Here is a 20,783-nt window from a genome sequence, read left to right on the forward strand (position 1 = left end):
GTATGAACATTTTTAAAAATATAATACTTCCAATCTATGAACATGGGATACTTTTTCAATTATTTGTGTATCCTGCAATTTCTTTCAGCAGTACATTATAGTTTTCCAATTACACATTTTTTATTCCTTGGTTAAATGTATTTCTAAGTATTTTATTTTTTGATGCTATGGTAAATGGGATTATCTTTTAAAATTTCTTTAAAAACAGTTTGTTGTTAGTGTGTAGAAACAAAATTGATTTTTGTATATTGATTTCTACCCTGTAAATTTACTGAACACATTTACTAAACTGGCAAGTTTTGTTGGTGGAATCTTCAGAATTTTCTACATACAAGATTATGTCATCTGTGAGCAGAGTTAATTTCACTTATTTCTTCTCAAATTGGGATGTGCTTTGTTTCTTTTTCTTGTCTAATAGCACTAGCTTGGACTTTTTGTACTATATTTAATAGAAGTACAAGAGTAGACATTCTTGTTTCTGATTTTAGAGGAAAAGCTTTCAGGGTTTTCATCTTTGAATATAATATTAGCCAGAGGCTTTTGAAGGTGGCCTTTATTATTTTGAGGCAATTTCTTTTTATACAACATTTGTTAGAAATTTTTTTTAATCATAAAAGGGCATTACATTTTGTCATTTTTTTCTTTCTGCATCTTTAAAATGACCATGTGATTTTTAGCATTCATTCTGTTAATGTAATGTATCAAATTAACTAATGTTTATATGTTAACAAATATTTGCATCTTGGGGATAAATTCTACTTGGTCATGCTTTATCATTCTTTAAGTGTTCTCTCTCTGGAATTCTGTTGGCTAGTATTTTGACGAATTTTACATCTACACTGATAAGGTTAAGGGAGGAGACCACCCCTCATATTGTCTTATGCTCAATTTCTGCCTCCAAAGAAAAAAGAAGTAAAAACTAAAAGGCAGAAATCAAATCCACAGGCAGTCAGCTCAGTGCCACACCCTGGGCCTGGCAGTTAAATATCGACCCCTGACATAATCGGTTATGTTATCTATAGATTACAGACGCTGTATGGAAAATCACTGTGAAAATCCCTGTCCTGTTCTGTTCCGTTCTAATTACCAGTGCAGGTGCATGCAGCCCCCAGTCATGTACCCCCTGCTTGCTCAATCGATCACGACCCTCTCACACGGACCCCCTTAGAGTTGTAAGCGCTTAAAAGGGACAGGAATTGCTAATTTGGGGAGCTCGGTTTTTGAAGATGTGAGTCTGCCAATGCTCCCAGCTGAGTAAAGCCCTTTCCTTCTACAATTCGGTGGGTTCTTGTCTGCAGCTCATCCTGCTATGAGGTGTTTTGACCTATGTTTTCTGATAGTGTCTTTTTCTGGCTTTGATATGAGAGTAATATTGGCCTCATAGAATGAGTTTGGAGAAGTTCTTTCCTCTTTAATACTTTGGAAGAGTTTGAGAATGATTGTCATTAATACTTCTTTAAATATTTTATAGAATTCACCATTGAAGTAATCTAGTCCTGAAGTAATTTAGTTTTTTTGTTGGGAGGTTTTTGATTAGTGATTCGGTATTCTTAATAGTTAGTATTATCTTCAAATTTTCTATTTCTTCATGATTCATTGTGGGTAGGTTGCATCTTTCATGGAATTTACCTATTTCTTCTAGGTTGTGCCATTGTTGACACATAATTGTTCTTAGTAGTTTCTTATAATCAGTTTTACATCTGTGGCACTGGTTGCAACGTCTCTTTCATTTCCATTTCCATTTACTCAAATCTTCTCTTTTTTTCTTAGTATAGCTAAAGATTTGGCAATTTTGCTTGTCTTTAAAAAGACAACTCAATTTGTTACCTCTTTTTATTGTTTTTCCGTCCTTTTTTTATATTTCTGCTCTAATCTTTGCATTTTTTTCTTCTACTAATTTGAGTTTAGTTTTCTCTTCCTTCTTTAGTCTCTTGGGATGTAAAGTTACATAGTTTATTTGAAAACTTCTTTTTTTTAAATGTAGGTACTTATCGCTGTAAACTTTTAGTGCTGCTTTGATGCATGTTATAAATATTGGTATGTTGTGTTTTCATTATTGTTTCTGCAAGATATTATATTACATTATGTTAGATTTTTCTAATGTTGATAAGATATTTTCAAATTTTTAAAAACTTCGTGTTTGAACTGTTGGTTACAAGTGTGTTGTATAGTTTTCACAGATTTGTCGATTGTTCAGTTTTTCTTCTGCTCTTGATTTCTAATTTTATTCCACTGTGGTCATAAAAGACACTTGGCATGATTTCAGTCTTCTCAAATTTGTTAAGGCTTGTTTTGAGACCTAACGTGATCAGTACTGGAGAATATTCTGTGTGTGCTTGAAAATAATGTTCATTCTGCTGCTGTTTTGTAAAATGTCTCCATGTTTCTATAAGTTCAATTTTCTCTTTAGTATTGTTCAAATACTTGGTTTTCTCATTAAATTTCTATCCAGATATTTTATCCATTTTGAAAACGAAGTAATGAAATCTTTTACTTTTATTGTATTGCTGTCTACTTCTCACTTCAGTTCTGTCAATGTTTGTATCACATATTTAGGTGTTCTGATATTGGGTAAATATTATTTAAGAATTTTTTATTTTTATGGCGAATTCACTCTTTAATCATTACATAATATTTTTCTTTATTTCTTGTGATATTGGTTGACTTAAAGTCTGTTTTGTCTAATATAAATATGGCTGCCTCTGCTCTCTTTAGATTACCATTTGCATGGACTAGTTTTTCCATTCCTTCACTTTTAGCCTATGACTGTCCTTAAATCTAAACTGAGCTCCTTGTACACAGCATATATTTGGTTCTTGTTTTTTGCTTGTTTGTGCGTTTTAAAAATGCATTTAACTATTCTATGCCTTTGAGTTGAGGAGTTTAAAACATTTACATTTGAAGTAAATATTGATAGAAAAGTACTTAATGTTGCTATTACATTGTTAATTTTTTTCTGTTTGCCTTGTACTTCTGTCCCCTTTCACTCTCTTGCTATCTTTCTTTGTTTTTAGTTAATTTTCTGCAATAATATAATTTGATTCCTTTCTCATTTTCTTTTGTGTTTCTTATCTAAGTTTTTTAAATGATTATCATAGGTTTACACAAAATGTTGTATAGTTATAACAGTATACTTAAGCAGATAATAACAACTTTAATGGCATACAAAACCTTTATACTTTTACACTTCCTGCTCTTCATTTTATTGCATTTATGTCACATGTTACATATTCTTATATGTTTTATCCTTTAGCATTCTTATTTTTATTTTTATACATTAATCATTTAATTTGTATACTAGGATTAAAAGTAATTCACATACTACCTTTACAGTATAACATTTTGTACTGTCTATATATTTTCCTTTATCAACTTGTTTATGCTTTCATGTGCTTTTATGTTAATGCTTAGCATCCTTTTGTTTCACCCTGAGTAACTCATTTGTTCCTTTGTGTGGATTATGTTTCCTTATTACTTTATTTTTATTTACTACTTGTTTTGGTATCAACAGATGATAAGAACAACGGCCTCCTCTCCAAGTCCTCCCAGTGTGGCCTCATATGGGAGAAGGCACTCATCATTAGCCTAGCCAGAGATTCATGGGGTCTTTAAGACCTCTCTGTGTATGCATCCTCTCTGGACTTGTGCATGTACATTTTGAACGTGATTTTCTGCTTTCTTTTTTTAGAAATGTATAATTTCTTTCTTCCTCTGTCATCTATCGGCTGTACCATGTGCCTTCTGGAGTAGCAGCATGCACAAACTCATTTTCCTGTTATCAGTACCCCCCAGGCATCTACAGTGTGTCAGAATCCACCTATGCTCTGAGACAGGTGAGACTGAGTTCTTTCCCTCAGGCAACCACCTAAAAAGTTTTAAATTTGACAAATGTGTTAGTCATATCTTTCTCTCCCCAGAGATAAGCCAGTCACTGGGAGTCTTCTTGACTATGTTATGCTGAGCTGGGAGTAGGCCTCTGATGGATGAGTTTGTACTAGCCTAAACTTTTGCCCTGTTCTTAGCATTCAGGCATCTAGAGTATGCTAGTTCCTACCAGTGTTCCCAGAGAGTTGAGACAGAAGCCAGTCCTTGGTGCAGCCTGCTGAATAATTGGAATGTTGCATGCCAGGTCCAATGCTTTTCCTCCCCTAGGATAAGCTGTGAAAAGAGGTTTCTTCCCAATCATGTGGCACTGTACTGAGGGACAGGCTGTGAGAGGTAAGTGCACACTTCAAGCTGTTGCTGTCTTCAGTGTTCCCCAGTCATGCAGAGTGTACCTGATCTCATCAGCACTCTGAGACTGGAAAAACGGAAGCCAATTCCTGGGTCAACTGCACAAAATTTGGAATGTTGGCTACATCATCCAAACTCTTTCCCTCTCCAGGGAGAAACTGGAATATGGAGGTTTCTGCAAGCTCGATCTGTGCAGAGCGAGAGAAAGGGGCTATGATAAATGCTATTAAAAATCACCATCTTTGTTCTCGGCAGCCCCCAACCTGAGATCATCTTCTGTCAGTATCACTTGGTCAGCCTCCAGAAAGTGAGAACATTGGACATATGCTCCACTCTTTTCCTTTTTTTTTTTTTTTTCCAGGGAGAAACTTTGATCTAGGGTTTATCTTCACATGGTGAGGTTGTGCAATGGAACAAGATGACAGTGTGACGGTGCTTCAAATTTTCCTACCAGCTTCTATGCAGCTGGTTTTGTGTGCTAAAGTGCAGGAGCCTCTCAACTGGTTCTTGGATTTCTCATAAGGAATAGTTTTTCCTTATGTTGTGAAATTGATGTGCCGTCTGGGAAAGCATGGCTTTGTATTTTACCTTCTTGCTGACAGCCTTCTGCAAACTTATTTTTAAGGCCTGTTTGCTTTTCACAAAAATTTGCTAATTTTTAACATATTTTAATTGACTAAATTTTAATTTAAAAATTTGCTAATTTTTAACATATTTAATTTACTAAAATTTATGTGACTTATGACTTAATTTATCTCTTTTTAATAAAACGACAAAAGTAAGTAAATAAATAATGATGATAAAATAATTACTCTGTGATTATTATAGTAATGTGTTACCTTACTGAGATTTATCTTCAAATATTAGCTGAAGGGACAAAGAAGTGGATGATTAGTCCAGATGTAGTATAAAGCTGCAGGATAAAAAGAAAGTGAAAATGGTAGGAAGAGGTAGCAGTGAGGGTAGAACTGAGATGAAGTATCCTGAGTGCAGTGCTTTCGGTAACACATATTTTCTTTGTTTATTTGTTATTATTCCCATACAGTCCAACTAGTTCAGTTGTTTTTGTTTTTTTTTTTAAGATAGATATCTGTGCTTCAGTATCTGGACCAGATAGAATCTTTAAGTTTCAAATTATTTTAATGATGATTTATGCATGAAAAGACTAAATGTTCTATACTCCATATATGATAAAATATATACTTAATATAAATACATTTCATAAAAATATGTAACTGAATATTCATGTGACAAAATTTACAAAAGAAAAATCTGTATTCATATTTTAACATGTATTAAAGTGATTATAATATACTTGGGGGTTTGCGGATTAACAAAGGAGTACACAAGTAAACTTTCTTTACATTACTATATTTTAGTGTAGGTACAAATAAGCATAGTTTATTTATTTTTATTTTTTAGAAAATGCTTATCCTTTTAGAAATGCTCATTATTTATCTGAGAATTTTTAAAAAATGCTCTGGAAGGCGCATAGGTTTCAGAAAGCACTGGCTTCTCATGCTTTAGTTATCCAAGTTTCTAAGGGGAAGTAATTTTTCTGTTGTTAAGTCTTTACACTTATTCATTTTAGTTCACCTTTTGGTTAAAATCTCTTGGATTAAACAAAACAGAAAGAAATGTCTTATCTAATGCCTTTCTCTGAGTTACATTGCAATAATATGCACACAATAAAGTAGTTTACTTACCAAGACATGAAAACTGCTTTTCAGCTAGAAATACAAATGTTCTCCTTGATTGAGTTTTAATGAAGACAGATATATACATCTGCAAATGTATATAGAGAAAGAGAGAATGCAGAGTGCTAGTAAATGCATTTATGAGCCAGCAAGATGTGCAGGCTTTCTTTGTCTGATATTATTGTAACCCATGAGTTTGGATGTAAGTGAAGCATTAGTCTTACAGAGCAGCTTTTCCTACCACTCTATTTCTCTTCTTTTCAGCCTACTGTCAAGCTTTCAAACCAAGCCCTCTTTTTCAGATTTTCTGAGCTATCTATATCAGCCTTTTCTCAGCAATGAATATAAATGTTACATTATTTTCTGAAGTGTAATATCTACCACCCATATTCACTTTCTCTTTTTTATTTAGCCAAATATAGCTGTCTTTTGGTCTTTATAGACCTATACATCCATCCCCCTGACCATGAATGAATAGGCTTGGATTCAATTTCTTCAACCTAGCAACTTTGCCTGCTCTTCTGTAAATTTAAATTTGAATCCTTGCTTTGAGATTATTGCACAAGCCTGACAATCAAATAAAACATAGTCCTTCTTCTATAAAGTGCTATTTTCTTACACATGTCCAAACACAAACACCCACAAACCCTTAAACATGCATGTATTCCACCAAATTATATCACATTAGAGTTATCTTTCTTTAGCAAAAAGTCTCTTCCAAAATATGACTACCAAAATTATTAAGTCTTTTATAAGATGAATAAAATCAGACAGTTTAATATTTAGAGCTGATGCCTTTAATCTTTAGCATTTTGTAATTTTTTTCCCTTGACAATCTAATTTCTTCCCCACAGTTCACCAAGGCTGTAAACTATAAGTGAAGTAGAAAGGTATGACAATCATATTACAAAATATTGAAAAGGTTAAAGTAGTAAAGCACATTTCCCAGGATATATGAGACATTAAGATTTTGGTATTTTATATTAGTGAAGAGATTACATTGAAAAAGGTAAATGGCACAACAAAAAGTCATTATTTTTAAACAGAAAGTTCATGAGGATTCTATATGATAATCTTTCTTTTGGTCTTGAATCTTAAATAATATTTTTATAGTAATTTTAACTTAATTTAATGTAAGCACAGCTAGAATTTATGTATGCATACATGTTTATAAGTTAAATTTATATGTATTTATCTCACACTTTAATGTACTGTCTAGACTCACTGTAATATTGTCAATTGTCAATACAATATTCTTTATATTAAAATAAGATTTTTGATATATTTGGGGGTTACATTCTGTATGATAGAACCCTAACTGGTTTTATTGTTAAGAGTTCAAAGGGCTTTTTAGCTGTGACAGTCCTTCCTGGATATTTGTGTTGAAGTTTGATCTCACTTACATCTCGCCTTAGCCATGTTCTCTTGCCCTAAGATCCAGATTATTACAGCAGAGGTTAGTCGATGCTCTCAAGACTTCCAACCCTGAGGACTTAATGAACGTGGCAATGTAAACACAGGAACTTGTCTAATTGATTATTTCCCAGGATGACAGTGAATACAATTTAAGGACAAACTTTTATGGCAAGTTGTAACTGAGATTTACATTCATTCACTCAAAAGCATTACTTTAACATCTACTGTCTGCTGGGGCATTGTTCCAGACAAGCAATTCTCAAAGTGTGAACCATGTTACAATACAAGGGTCCTAGAGATTTTAAAAAATCATAATAATATTATGATATCTGCTTTTTTCACTTTCCATATCTCAAGAGAATAAAGTCTTCCAGTGAAGTCTTCCAGGAGCTAAAAGATATATCACAAAAGATTGTATATAAAAACAGTTATGAGAATCTAGCTGCCTTCTAGTAAGTCAGACATTAAAGAGATGCACAAAAATATAATATAAAGCCACTATTTCTCAATAAACATTTTTGTTTGGGAAAGTGTAATCTTTAATCTTTTAAGTGTAATCTTTTAAGTAAGTTAATAAGTGTATAATTTAATTTAAGTAAGTTAATAATCTTTTAAATAAGTTAAGTAAGTGTAATCTTTTAAGTAAGTTATTTTTGCTATCATGTGTAATTATAGTTAATAACTGGAAGATAATAACTAAGTTTAAATATTGCTAAGTTTGAATTCCTAATACCATAAATTTTGACAGCTATACACAAAAATGACATGTGGATTCATTAATAATATTTAAGGGTATAAAGGGGTCCTGACACCAAAAGATTTGTGAGCTGCTGTTCTAGGTTCTAGAATCTTAATCAGTTTTCTTCTCCTGTTCTCATGAATCCATTATGGAAGTAGTATAGACTATTTTAGAATGATCCTTAGCTATATTACTGTTATTTCCTATTTTAAGCTTTGAGAAAAACTTGTTTTCAACTCTCAAGCAGTTCATGCCAGTTCCTGGAATAAAAAGAACATCTGGGAAAAATCCCAATTAGTGTTGTTTTGTCCTAGTTCTCTTATTTCCAGTTTTTCCTTAGAGATACAAACGAAAGACCCCTAATTATAGATTTTAAAGTTTTCCTTATCCTCTTCCATTTGGCTACTAGGTGATTATACTGTGTAAAAACTTAGCTCCACCTTTGCACAGTGGAAGTATGGTAGCTGATGAGGTTTATCTGAGGTGCAAGTATTGCTAATTCAAAACTTTTCCCAATACCCGGCCATGATGACTTGAAATATGGTCGACATTGGCAATTTTCGACAGTCTCTGCAGAGAATGAACCATCTTTGTTTAAAAAAACGAAAACAAACAAAAAAACAAAAAAAAACTTAGCTCCATGTAAAGGACTTTACATCTAACTTTGTGTTGAATGTACGGTCACATAATTTTACAAACCTCTTCCGTTTAACTTGCCCAGCTGTGTAATTAACGATGGTACAATATGCAGTTCTAAGACACTTGCAAGTCAAATTACAAGTCTTCAGACCCTTACAAGTCTAAGACCCTTACACTTCTAAGACCCTTACAAGTCTAATTATTTTGCGTTTTTTGTTTCATATTTACTGCCCCACAAGACAATATATATCCACATTGTAATATACAAATTATATAAATTCCAGGCCGCCCACGGTTTTTTTTTTTTTTTTTTTTTTTTTTTGCCATTGTGTTTTCTGGCTCTACCACTGATTTGTACACATGCCTTTTTCCTCACAAATATTTTCTCATTCGGGCATCAAGAGAAACCATTTTCCACAGGCTTTGGAAAGAGACCTTGGTTGGAAGCCCAGCTCCGCCAGGAATTACTTATTTGATCTCTGGCATGTTATCAGCATTTCTAGATCACTAGTTTTTCATCAATGGAATGAAAATAATTACAGTACCTGTCTTATAAATTTGTTATTAGAACAATATGGATTAAAGCATGAAACTATTTTGTAAACATTCTAGCACAATGAAAATTTTCAAGAAATGCTTGTTGTTATGATTTTTTTGTTTATTGTTAAGCCACCAAACCTGATGACTTTCATTTCTGCCCATGAATGTCTCTGTATTCTGAAATCTTTCAGTCTAAAATATGCATTAATGTTTTCTTTGCCAACTTGTATGCAAGTTACTTGTGAAACAGAGCAGGCTAAGGCCGATTGGTGTTGGAATTTTTAAAATGAATACTATCATTTGTTATACGGATTTTTAAATTTCAGATATTAGTTGTGCTCTTTAAGCTGATATGAAAATAATATTTCGGTATTTTTTTAAGATGAAAGCTGAAATTTGGAATCAAGATGTTTTTAAGTAAAGATAAAAAGGACATGCAGCCAATCAAATCAAACATGAGATTATAATTATGAAATAATTTCATGTGAAAATCCTAATTCCAATTTTGTCATGGATGAAGATATCTATTGCTAACATGAAATTCGATTAAAATGTAAATTATTATTTGAGCTAACTAATCCAAACCTAGAAAAAGTACAAAAGCATCAAAATGAAAACAGGTTTGAATGTTTGCTTTATTGATAATTATCCCATTACTCACTACCAAACTTCAATATTTTAAAAATAAAAATCAGCCTCATGTATTTAGTTTTTTGTTTGCTTGTTTGTTTAAAAGTAAGCTCAGCTGGACAAGAAAGTAATTTTAGCAGGAAGAACCTTTGGCTAAGAACTAGTCTACCTGTCCTTGAACTTTAGACATCATATGTTCCAAAGTTATTTCAATCAATTTTAAAATCTATGCAACAGGAAAGTAACAGTATGCTCTATTGTATGGGTTAAGTCTCACAAATAATGCACTTGCATGTATATGAGTTCTTTCACTTATTCAGTTATTTTCTTAAAATATGATCTCCTCAGAGAAGACTTAATGACCACCTGTCATTAATAGCTGTTTTCACTCTCTTCATCGTACTCTGATTTATTTTTTCCACAACAATTTTAACTCCTGAAAAATTGTATTTCTTAATTTGTTTATGGTTTATTATATATCTCCACTAGATTGTAAGCCAGTGAAAGCAAGGGTTTGTTTCTGTACTCTGCTATACATATTTCCAGCTTCTAAAAGCAGTCCTCGTATATAATAGGTTCCTAATAAATATTTGTCCAATGAATAGATCAATGAGTGTATTTAGAAGTAGAATTTCATTAAACATTTTTAGAAGCATTTAATATGTTTTAGATATCTTAAGATATAATTTTATTATTATATTAACTCAACTTTGCAAGAGTGCACAAATAAATGACCGTAATGAATACATGTACATGTTTTTAAAAACTGGGTAGTCTGATTTAATGGATGTGAGCATAAACTTATTTCAGAGTTTATTCATATTTAAGTGTCTTCCTTATAAAATACAATGAAGTTATGAAAAGTACAGGTCTATCATATTTTAAAATATTTAAGAAAAATTTAAAAAGTTGTCTAATTCATCCATTTTTTTGAAATATATGTTTTAAAATCTCAAAATAAGCACCCATTTAACTAAGTAAATATGAGTGCTAGTCATTACTGGTCAGTTACATTTTTTCCACCTTGAAAATTGTACTTGAAGTTTGAAAATAGACTAAATAACTGCAAAACTTTAAGTAAAATATATGCATATTTGCTACAAGTCTACCAAGTGAACTTAACAAATACAACTGCTTTTAAATAATCATCTACCATTTAAAATGTCATATTTTCATTTATTTAAATTCTAGGATTTATTTTTCTTGAGTTATAACAACACCCCCATTTATTATTTCACAGTTTCTATCGATCAGAAGTCAGGCAGAGTGTAGCTGCTTCTCTGTTCAGGGTATTACAAGGCTAAAACCAAGGATTAAGCCAGATTGCATTCTCATCTGGAGTATAGGAGCCATTTTTAAAGTGGAAAACGTATTGATACCTAAATAATCTTTCTGTACTACTTGTTATTTGATGCTTTTTTAGTATCAAATATTTGATACACCTTACACCTTTCAGGCGTAAGGTGATATTTTAGTGACTTATCTAACCCTCCTGAAATTTATTCAAATTTTTTCTCTATTCTGTGTCCTATAACTTTCCATCACTTGAGTTTTCATCCTATTGCCAAATACTACACTCAACTTAAAAAGTCTTGACTGCAAATGTTTCTGTGTTTTTAATTTCTAGAATTATAATAGGTATCTTATTTCTCACAATATATTTAATATTTGAAAAAATGATTTTTGAGTTATAAAGTACTTTTAAAACTTTGAAGTATTTGACATTTTAAAATAGAAAGATGTTTATCATGAGAATCATTATTTGGGTTTTAATAATCCTCTAAGCACTATTTACACAAAAAATTCTTTTTTAAAAAAATTCAACAGGATTTTTGGGAAGAGGTGGTGTATGGTTACATAAATAAGTTATCTAGTGGTGATTTCTGAGATTTTGGTGCACCCATCACCCGAGAAATGCACACTGTCTCCAATTAGTAGTCCTTTATCCCTCACCTCCCTCCCACCCTTTCCCCCGAATCCACAAAGTCCAATGTATCATTCTTATGCTTTTGCATCCTCATAGCTCAGCTCCCACTTATGAATGAGAATATACAATCTTTGGTTTTCCATTCCTGAATTACTTCACTTAGAATAATGGTCTCCAATTCCAGCCAGATTGCTGTGAATGCCATTATTTTATTCCTTTTTGTAGCTGAGTATTATTCCATTATATATAAATATAATTATATATAAATTATATATTATAATATGTTAAATATATATTTACATTATATATAATTATATATAAAAATAAATTATATACATTTATATATAAATATATACTTATATATACTTATATGTTATATATAATTATATGCGTTATATATAAGTGTATATAGTATATACACATATATATTTTTATATATGTATAAGTATATATACATAAGTATATATGTATATATATAAGCTTATATATAATTATATATACTTATATATATTTATATTTTTATAGCTGAGTAGTATTTATATATAGATAGTTATATTTTTATAGCTGAGTAGTATTCCATTATATATATTATATATAATATATATTCCATTATATATAATATATATAAAATATATATTCCATTATATATAATATATAATATATATTCCATTATATATAATATATATTCCATTATATATAATATATAATATATATTCCATCATATATAATATATAATATATATTCCATTGTATATTATATATAATATATTCCATTGTATATTATATATAATATACATTCCATTATATATTATATATAATATATATTCCATTATATATTATATATAATATATTTTCCATTATATAATATATAATATATTTTCCATTATCTATTATATATAATATATATTCCATTATATATATTATATATATAATGGAATACTACTCAGTATAAAAATTTTATTTATATATATAAAATTCCATTTTATATAACACTTGTTGATTGATGGGCATTTGGCTTACTTCCATACTTTTGCAATTATGAATTGTGCTGCTATAAATGTGTGTGCAAGTATCTTTTTTGTATAATGACTTCTTTTCCTGTGGGTAGGTACCCAGGAGGGGGATTGCTGAATCAAATGGTAGTTCTACTTTTAGTTCTTTAAGAAATCTACACAGTTTTTCATAGTGTTTGTACTACTTTACATTCCCACCAGCAGTGTAAAACTGCTCCCTTTTCGCCACATCCCCACCAACATCTATTATTTTTAATTTTTTTAAATTATGGCCATTCTTTCAGGCATAAGGTGATATTGCACTGTTGGGTTTTTTTTCTTTTTTTTTTAAGACGGCGTATCGCTCTGTTACCCGGGCTGGGGTGCAGTGGCGCGATCTCGGCTCACTGCAAGCTCCGCCTCCTGGGTTCCCGCCATTCTTCCGCCTCAGCCTCCCGAGTAGCTGGGACTACCGGCGCCCGCCATCGCGCCCAGCTCATTTTTTTGTATTTTTAGTAGAGACGGGGTTTCACCGTTTTAGCCAGGATGGTCTCGATCTCCTGACCTTGTGATCCGCCCGCCTCGGCCTCTCAAAGTGCTGGGATTACAGGCGTGAGCCACCGCGCCCGACCTATTGGTTTCTTTTTTTGACACGGAGTCTCACTCTGCCACCCAGGGTGGAGTGCAGTGATGCAACGTCTCCCTCTTGGGTTCAAGCAATTCTCCTGCCTCAGGCTCCCAAGTAGCTGGGATTACAGGTATGGGCCGCCACACCCAGACAATTTTTGTATTTTTAGTAGAGAAGAGGTTAACCATGTTTGCCAGTCTGGTCTCGAACTCCTGACCTCAAAAAATCTACCCATCTTGGCTTTCCAGAGTGCTGGGGTTACAAGTGTGAACCACTGCACCCGGCTTGCATTGTGGTTTTGATTTGCATTTCCTTGATCATTAATGATGTTGAGCAGTTTTTCATATGTTTGTTTGCCATTTGTGTATCTTCTTTTGAGAATTTTCTATTCGTGTCCTTTTCCCACTTTATGATGAGATTGTTTTTATCTTGCTGATTTGTTTGAGTGACTTATACATTCTGGATATTAGTTCTTTATCAGATGTATAGATTGCCAAGATTTTCTCCCAATATGTGGATTGTCTGTTTACTCTGCTGATTGTTTCATTTGCTGTGCAGAAGCTTTTTAGTTTAATGAAGCCTCATCTATTTATTTTTAGTTTTGTTGCATTTGGTTTTGGGTTCTTGGTCATGAGGTCTTTGACTAAGCCAACGTCTAGAAGGATTTTTCCAATGTTATCTTCTAGAATTTTTATGGTTTCAGATCTTAGATTTAAGTCCTTGATCCATCTTGAGTAGATTTTTGTATAAGGTGAGAAATGAGGATCCAGTTTTGTCCTTCTACATGTGGCTTTCCAATTATCCCAGCACCATTTGTTGAATAGGGTGTTGTTTCTCCACTTTATGTCTTTGTTTGCCTTGTCGAAGATCAGTTAGCTATAAGTATTTGGGTTTATTTCTGGGTTCTCTATTCTGTTCCGTTGATCTATGTCTATGTGCCTATTTTTATACCAGTACCATGCTGTTTTGGTGACTATGGCCTCCCTGGTGTGAAACCCACTTGATAATGGTGGATTATCTTTTCGATATGCTGTTGGATTCAGTTAGCTAGTATTTTCTTAAAGATTTTTCCATCTGTATTCATCAAGGATATTGGTATTCTTTTTTTTGTTTTGTCCTTTCCTGGTTTTGGTATTAGGGTAATACCAGCTTCATAGAATGATATCAGAAAGATTTCGTCTTTCTCTGTCTTGTGGAATAGTGTCAACAAGATTAGTACCAATTATTTTCAAATGTCTAATAGAATTCAGCTGTGAATTCATCTTGTCTCTACTTTTTGTTGGCAATTTTACTGTTTTATATACTTAAGCAGATAGGCCCCATTACGTACATTTTCTCAAGATAAGCAGTAACTAGTTCTCAAGTAAGAGGACTTAATGGCATCTTTTATTACACATCCTAAATTTATATGGAAATTGGGGTAACCATCTATGTTAGCACAATTGAGCAACCAGTTAACAATAATTTATTGTATATTTCATAATATCTAAGAGAGGATTTGAGATGTTTCCCCCCAAAAAGATAAATATTTAAAGTGACAGATATCCCAATTACACTGATTTGATCATTACACTTTTTATACTTCCACCAAAATATCATATGCATTTTATAAATATATACAACTATTATGTATCCATAAATTAAAAAACAAACTTTTTAATCTCAAATAGAGTAAAATGATAAACTAAGGAACAGAGGCAAAAATAGTATATGTGTCTTCGGGCAAAATATTAGTTTTGAAAATAAACAAATAAAAACACAAATATAGCAGACATTGGATTAGACCTCTAAAGGACGCAGGATGTTTGAATTGAAGAATTACTCCCTTTACTTTTACTTGTTTCTTTCTCTGCCTTTCTTATTGTGATCTCAGTTGCCACAATTATATCTGCAACCCAGAACTCTGTGAAGGCATATTGGCAAAGGCTCAAAGTCATTAAATTTTGAACAGATGTTTATCATTTGACGTAGCACCAATGTTGACAACACTAGTCACTGTCACAATGACACTGGCTTGTCGAAGGGCACTGGTGGAAATGGAGAAAAATTAATGACATAACATTTGCAGAGAACTTACTGTACTTACTGTGTATCTGTCACTGTGTTCAATACTTTGCCAGAATCTCCTAACAACAGCTCTGAGATACAGGTTCTATCAATAATTTATCATCACCGTATAGTTAAAAAAAATTTGGGCTTATTCAAGATCATACTGATAATAAGTGGTGGATCCAGGATATGGGTCCAATTGATATGTGGCCAGAGCCTGTGTACTGTGCAAATTTCTAAGGTGTTATACTTGTCTAGTCTCCCCATCACTGTATGCATGTATGTCTTGAAAATTGATGAAGCCACCATTGCCACTGCTGACACTTCACGTTAGCTGTGCATTCCTCTTAGGAATAGCTCACCTCAATCATGCAAATTTCAATAGATTAAAACCTTAACACCCTCCTAATCTAATAACCTTTGTTATACGTCATTAATAAAACATCTCCTTTGGTTTGACTTTTATTTGCAGTGTTTGTCCTTAAAACTTAGGCATAATGAAAGAATCCAAACTGGCAAGAGGCAGCCATTATGGTCTCTTCAAAATTTCTTCACTCTATTTTCCTTTGTCCTAGAAAACTCTTGAGTTCTCCCTGAAAGGAGACTAAGGAACAATCCTCTGCAGATGTGTCTGAATCCTAAAATGAACTTAAGGTATGTCTAAGAAGGTTCCACAAGAATTCCTAGACTTCTAAGATATTTTTGTATTCCAATATTTAATGTAGTATTTATATTAGATTGTGTATAATTTGCTACTTGTTGGGAAATTTTGACTTATTGCCTTATTCTCTTCATTTTTAGATTTTTAGTTCATAGGAAAATAAATTGTTTAATTCTCAATGCCAAATATTTGATGAGAATCCAAAGAGGAATTAAAACTATATTTGTTACTGTCATTCTAAAACTTAGCTACATGCTTTAGCTTTTCAGATACAATTGTGAAAGATATAGTACACATTGCTCTTTTGAAAAGTTTGAGTAAAATAAAATAATGAAAATGCAAATATTTAAACTTATAAGCTAATTTTTCTGTTTGGTGAACTTGTAGCAGAACTCTGCTTCTGCACATAATATTCTTTTAGAAACCATGTATTATTTCTCAATGTTGATTTATATTATCATATTCTTATAAACTGTACTGTGTTTCTGTCGTATGAATGCATTTGTACAACTCTGTGCGTATGCCAAGCTTGAATAGGAAGTATTGAAAATAGAGCAAAGAGGATTTTTATTTAATCTGGAGGAAAGAGTATATAAAATATATATTTACTTTTGATAAGTAAGATTATATGTTAAATCTCACCTGAGGTATTTTAAATAGCCCAGAGTTTGAGAAATGCCTTACTGATGATTGTCCTTTTTGGGGTCATCAGAATTGACTACATTTCTTTGGGTAAATGTGGGTTGTTTCCCTGAAGGTATGGATTCCCCAGCAGATAGTCTTTTGTGGAATATGAAAATTTATTACCTAAAATCCTGCTGTGGGAAGGAGACCATAGGCTGGAGAGAGGAAAAAAAAAAAAAAAGACCTTCTTCCTTCTGCTGGTGTGCAGTTAGTTTGGCCCACATTCTAAGGGATGGACAGAAAGACCTGAGACTCTCAGTGATGGTGGCATGAGGGGTAGGTGAGTTCTCCTTTGCCAAGTGGAGAAATGCTAAAAGCCTGCCAAGAGGTGGCCTGCAAAGGGACATGTGACGTGTTTCAGACTGTGCAGTACTTGAATATTATTTTTCACGGTAAGTTCTTTCATCTAAGGGAAAGTTTTGAATACCGGCTTATTAAATGAAGTAATTTTAGTATTTGTGAAAGCAATTAGGGATTTTTTTTGTCTATTGTTGGGGTGAAGTATAAATGTATATAAAAGTGCATATTCACTACAGCACTCTTTGGGCATTGCAACCTATCAGTCTCACAAGGGCCAGAGACAGGAAGCAGGGAGAAGAAGAAGAAGGGCTCTGAATTAAAGGATGCCTAAGACTTGTTTTCAGTATGCATAAACTGGAATATTGGTACCTTCCAGAAGTAGTTGGCAGGTAAAACTAAGGGAAACTAATTTCCTTAGGTAAAAATAGGGTGGGTGCAGTAGGACCATGAATACATAATTGGTAGCATATACATCTAAATTTCAATTTAGCAAAGAATCCCAAGAAGAAAATTACATGCAATCACTTTCTACAGTAATTTTCCTCTACGTTCCCTGTCCTTAAAAGAAGCTAATATGATGAAGTGGCTGAATAGACCTAGTAGGAAGAGATGCTAAAGAATGGGATTATAGTAATTTATTATTCAATCATCTATAAGATAGTTTTACCTATATGTAACATACATTAGGTAGCAAAATTATCTGGGGAAAAATAACATCAGTCTAGTGGCTGAGAATGAAGAAATATCTACAGGGAAAACTCATCTCTGGCAAGCAGAAAAGATGAGATTTCATAAAATGAAGTTTAAGGGGAATAGTTCACTTTCATTGGTTTTTTCCATGAAGCAGCTCAAGATATTAGAAAGTAAAAAAACAAGATTACCAAAGGATAAAGAATGGGAAATTAAATAAAAGAACACTATCAAGTTTGAATTAAATTCAACACCTATTTAGGTGAGTTACCAGAGAGCTCAGTTTTAAGAATCAAGCAAATCTTGAATGTATACCTAGTAGATACATCATGATGCGTTTTTTCTTTTAGAACTATTCTTTTATGTTTTTTTCTTTCCATTTCCACGTGATTTGTTTGAGACAGTCAGTGAGGACACCACACCCTTCACCCAACCCCAATACACACATAGTAACAGAAGAGGCGTATTTGCCAGTTTTCCATAATGTCCATGATGGGCCAATGGGAATTTTTTACTTGAGAATGAGAATTTTTAGAAAAGATACATGGAATTTTAGATGGCTATTTTTAAGTGACCTGATCAGTGAATGTGTTTCAAAAAAAGCTTTGATAAGCCCTTATGCTTTATGTTATTAGTTGTATATTTGCAATATATATACAGTCATCTGCCACATAACATTTCAGTCAGCAATGGACCTTGTATACAATAACGGTTTTATAAGATTATAATACTCCATTTTTACTGTGCATTCTCTATGTTTATATATGTTTAGATACACAAATACTTATCATTGTGTTACAACTGCCTATAGTATTCAGTAGAATCACATGCCATACAAATTTGTAACCTAGGAGAAAAAGAGTATAACACATAGCTTGGATTGTTGTAGACCCTACCATCTAAGTTTGTGTAAGGATACTCTGTGATATTAGCGCAATGATAACAATCACCTAATGACGCACTTCTCAGAGTCTATTCTGTTTTTAAGTGACACATCACTGTACATATATTCTTTTTAATGATTATTAATTTCTCAATTTGGACCCATGAAAAACTATTATATTCTTTTAATAACTGCTCACTCTTTCACTAGAGCTTCCTGAAAGCTGGTTCCATTTTCCAAAGTCAGATAACATTATCTAATAGAGGATATGATATAAATGTTGCCAGAAATTTGTCCAGAAGGACAAATTTAAGAATGTTAAATATTTCATGCAGTTCTTGTGAGTAAGTTACTATGGACAATATACTACCATATAGATACTCACAAAAATTATAGGTTAAGATCAAACATGAGATGACAGTCAGTTGCATTCAAATGATTACACACACACAGAGACACACACACACACACACACATATATATATAATACTGATTCATGAAAATAAATATCTCACTTTATTGTAAGAATGAGAATATAGCCATGTGGCAAAATAGGAATTGAAAAGGAATTTGTCAGTGGAGACCTTTGCTGTAATATGAACATTTAGATAAATTGGCAAAGATTTACAAAATCTTCTACTACTGTCAACTTGCTCATGCTAGATGACTCTTTCCTAGGTAGCATATCTCATCTAAACAAATTCAAACATTTGTAGTTGAGTTAAATAAAATACATTTGAGCACATTTTCTGTTGAAATGTTAATTTATACAGTAAAACATTAATTTACAATTTGGAAGAAATGCAAGTAGAAAATCATGTTATAAATGTATTGAATCATTATGTTCTCCAATGCCTAGTCCATATATATTATTTTTCCAAATTTAAACAGGGCAGATTTTTAAAAAATACAATGTTTTTTGAATCTTCCCATGTTTAGCTCCCCTCTAATTATTTTAAGAGCTAATGTCGTTATTAAAGAAGACATTTTGAAGCTCCTCTTCCAAGACTCTTCCAGGCATTTATTAATTTTGTGACACATTTTTGTTAGAAAGCATCTGGAAATTGGATCTCAGTGACTTACCAAAAGAAATTGAATATATACATACATATATGTGTCTATATATGTATATATGTATGCATATATGTATATATACGTATATGTGTATATATATGGTTTTACATTTAAGTACAAGGAATAACATTTAAATGCCTTTGCACTGTCTTCTTTAATATAACATTGTATTTCAAAAAAGAAATAAAATATTAGATCCAATTTTTATTATGCTACATAAGAAAACATGGAAAATTAAATAATGGCATCTATATTGTTTTCCTGTTACTGCTGTTAATAAATGATTACAAACTTAATGGCTTTAAACAACAAAAAATCATTATTTTATGGTTCTAGAAGACAGAAATCTGAAATGTATCTTATGGGTTCAAATCAGGGTGTCCTCAGAACTGCATTTTCTCTGGAGACTCTAGAGAAGATTCCATTTTCTTACATTTTTCAGCTTCTAAAAGCTACCTGCATTCTTTGTTCTGTGACACCTTGTTTTATCTTCAAAGCACATCACTCATAACTCCACTCTTTATCTTTATATCACCTCTCCTCTTTGACACTCTGATAGTTTTGTCTACTTTTGTCAAGAACACTTGTGCCTGTATTGGGCCCATTGGGATAATCCAGGGTAAACTCCCCATTCAAGGTCCTTAATATAATGACAGGCACAGAGTTCCTTTTGCTAAGTAAGATAATGCAGTCTCACGCTGTATGGTTTAAGACCAACCTGGGGGAGGCATTTTTTAGCCTACTATACTGTTTCTAGCCTTAGAAAAAGGCACAATTTTTTAATGGCCAAGAAGTAAAACAGAATTAAAACCATAATCTCAGTGTTAGGATGCTGTCCCTCAATTCCATTTAAATATTCTTGTTCTTAAAGCTATGTAACAGATCAAATTATTTAGAAAATAGTGCTATTAAGTGCAAAGTGAGTTGTTGGAGAGGTCAACAACATGACGGTTGTAGGTACCTTAATAAGAAACAAACAAGACAGAAAAATAGTTTGAACTA

General features: G+C 32.3%; 1 long non-coding RNA gene and 1 other non-coding gene across 2 annotated transcripts in view; one reads left to right on the plus strand and one right to left on the minus strand.

Annotated features, from left to right (window-relative positions):
• LOC134729747 (uncharacterized) overlaps window positions 1-20,783 on the minus strand; it is a 178,610-nt gene that overhangs the window by 156,976 nt on the left and 851 nt on the right. The gene's annotated exons all lie outside the window — the stretch shown is intronic.
• On the plus strand, window positions 8,524-8,664 carry LOC112438106 (U4 spliceosomal RNA). The gene has a single exon (XR_003026589.1). It is a non-coding gene; the product is annotated as a U4 spliceosomal RNA (small nuclear RNA).

Source organism: Pan paniscus, chromosome 22, assembly GCF_029289425.2.
Source record: "Pan paniscus chromosome 22, NHGRI_mPanPan1-v2.0_pri, whole genome shotgun sequence".
NCBI lineage: Eukaryota > Metazoa > Chordata > Mammalia > Primates > Hominidae > Pan > Pan paniscus.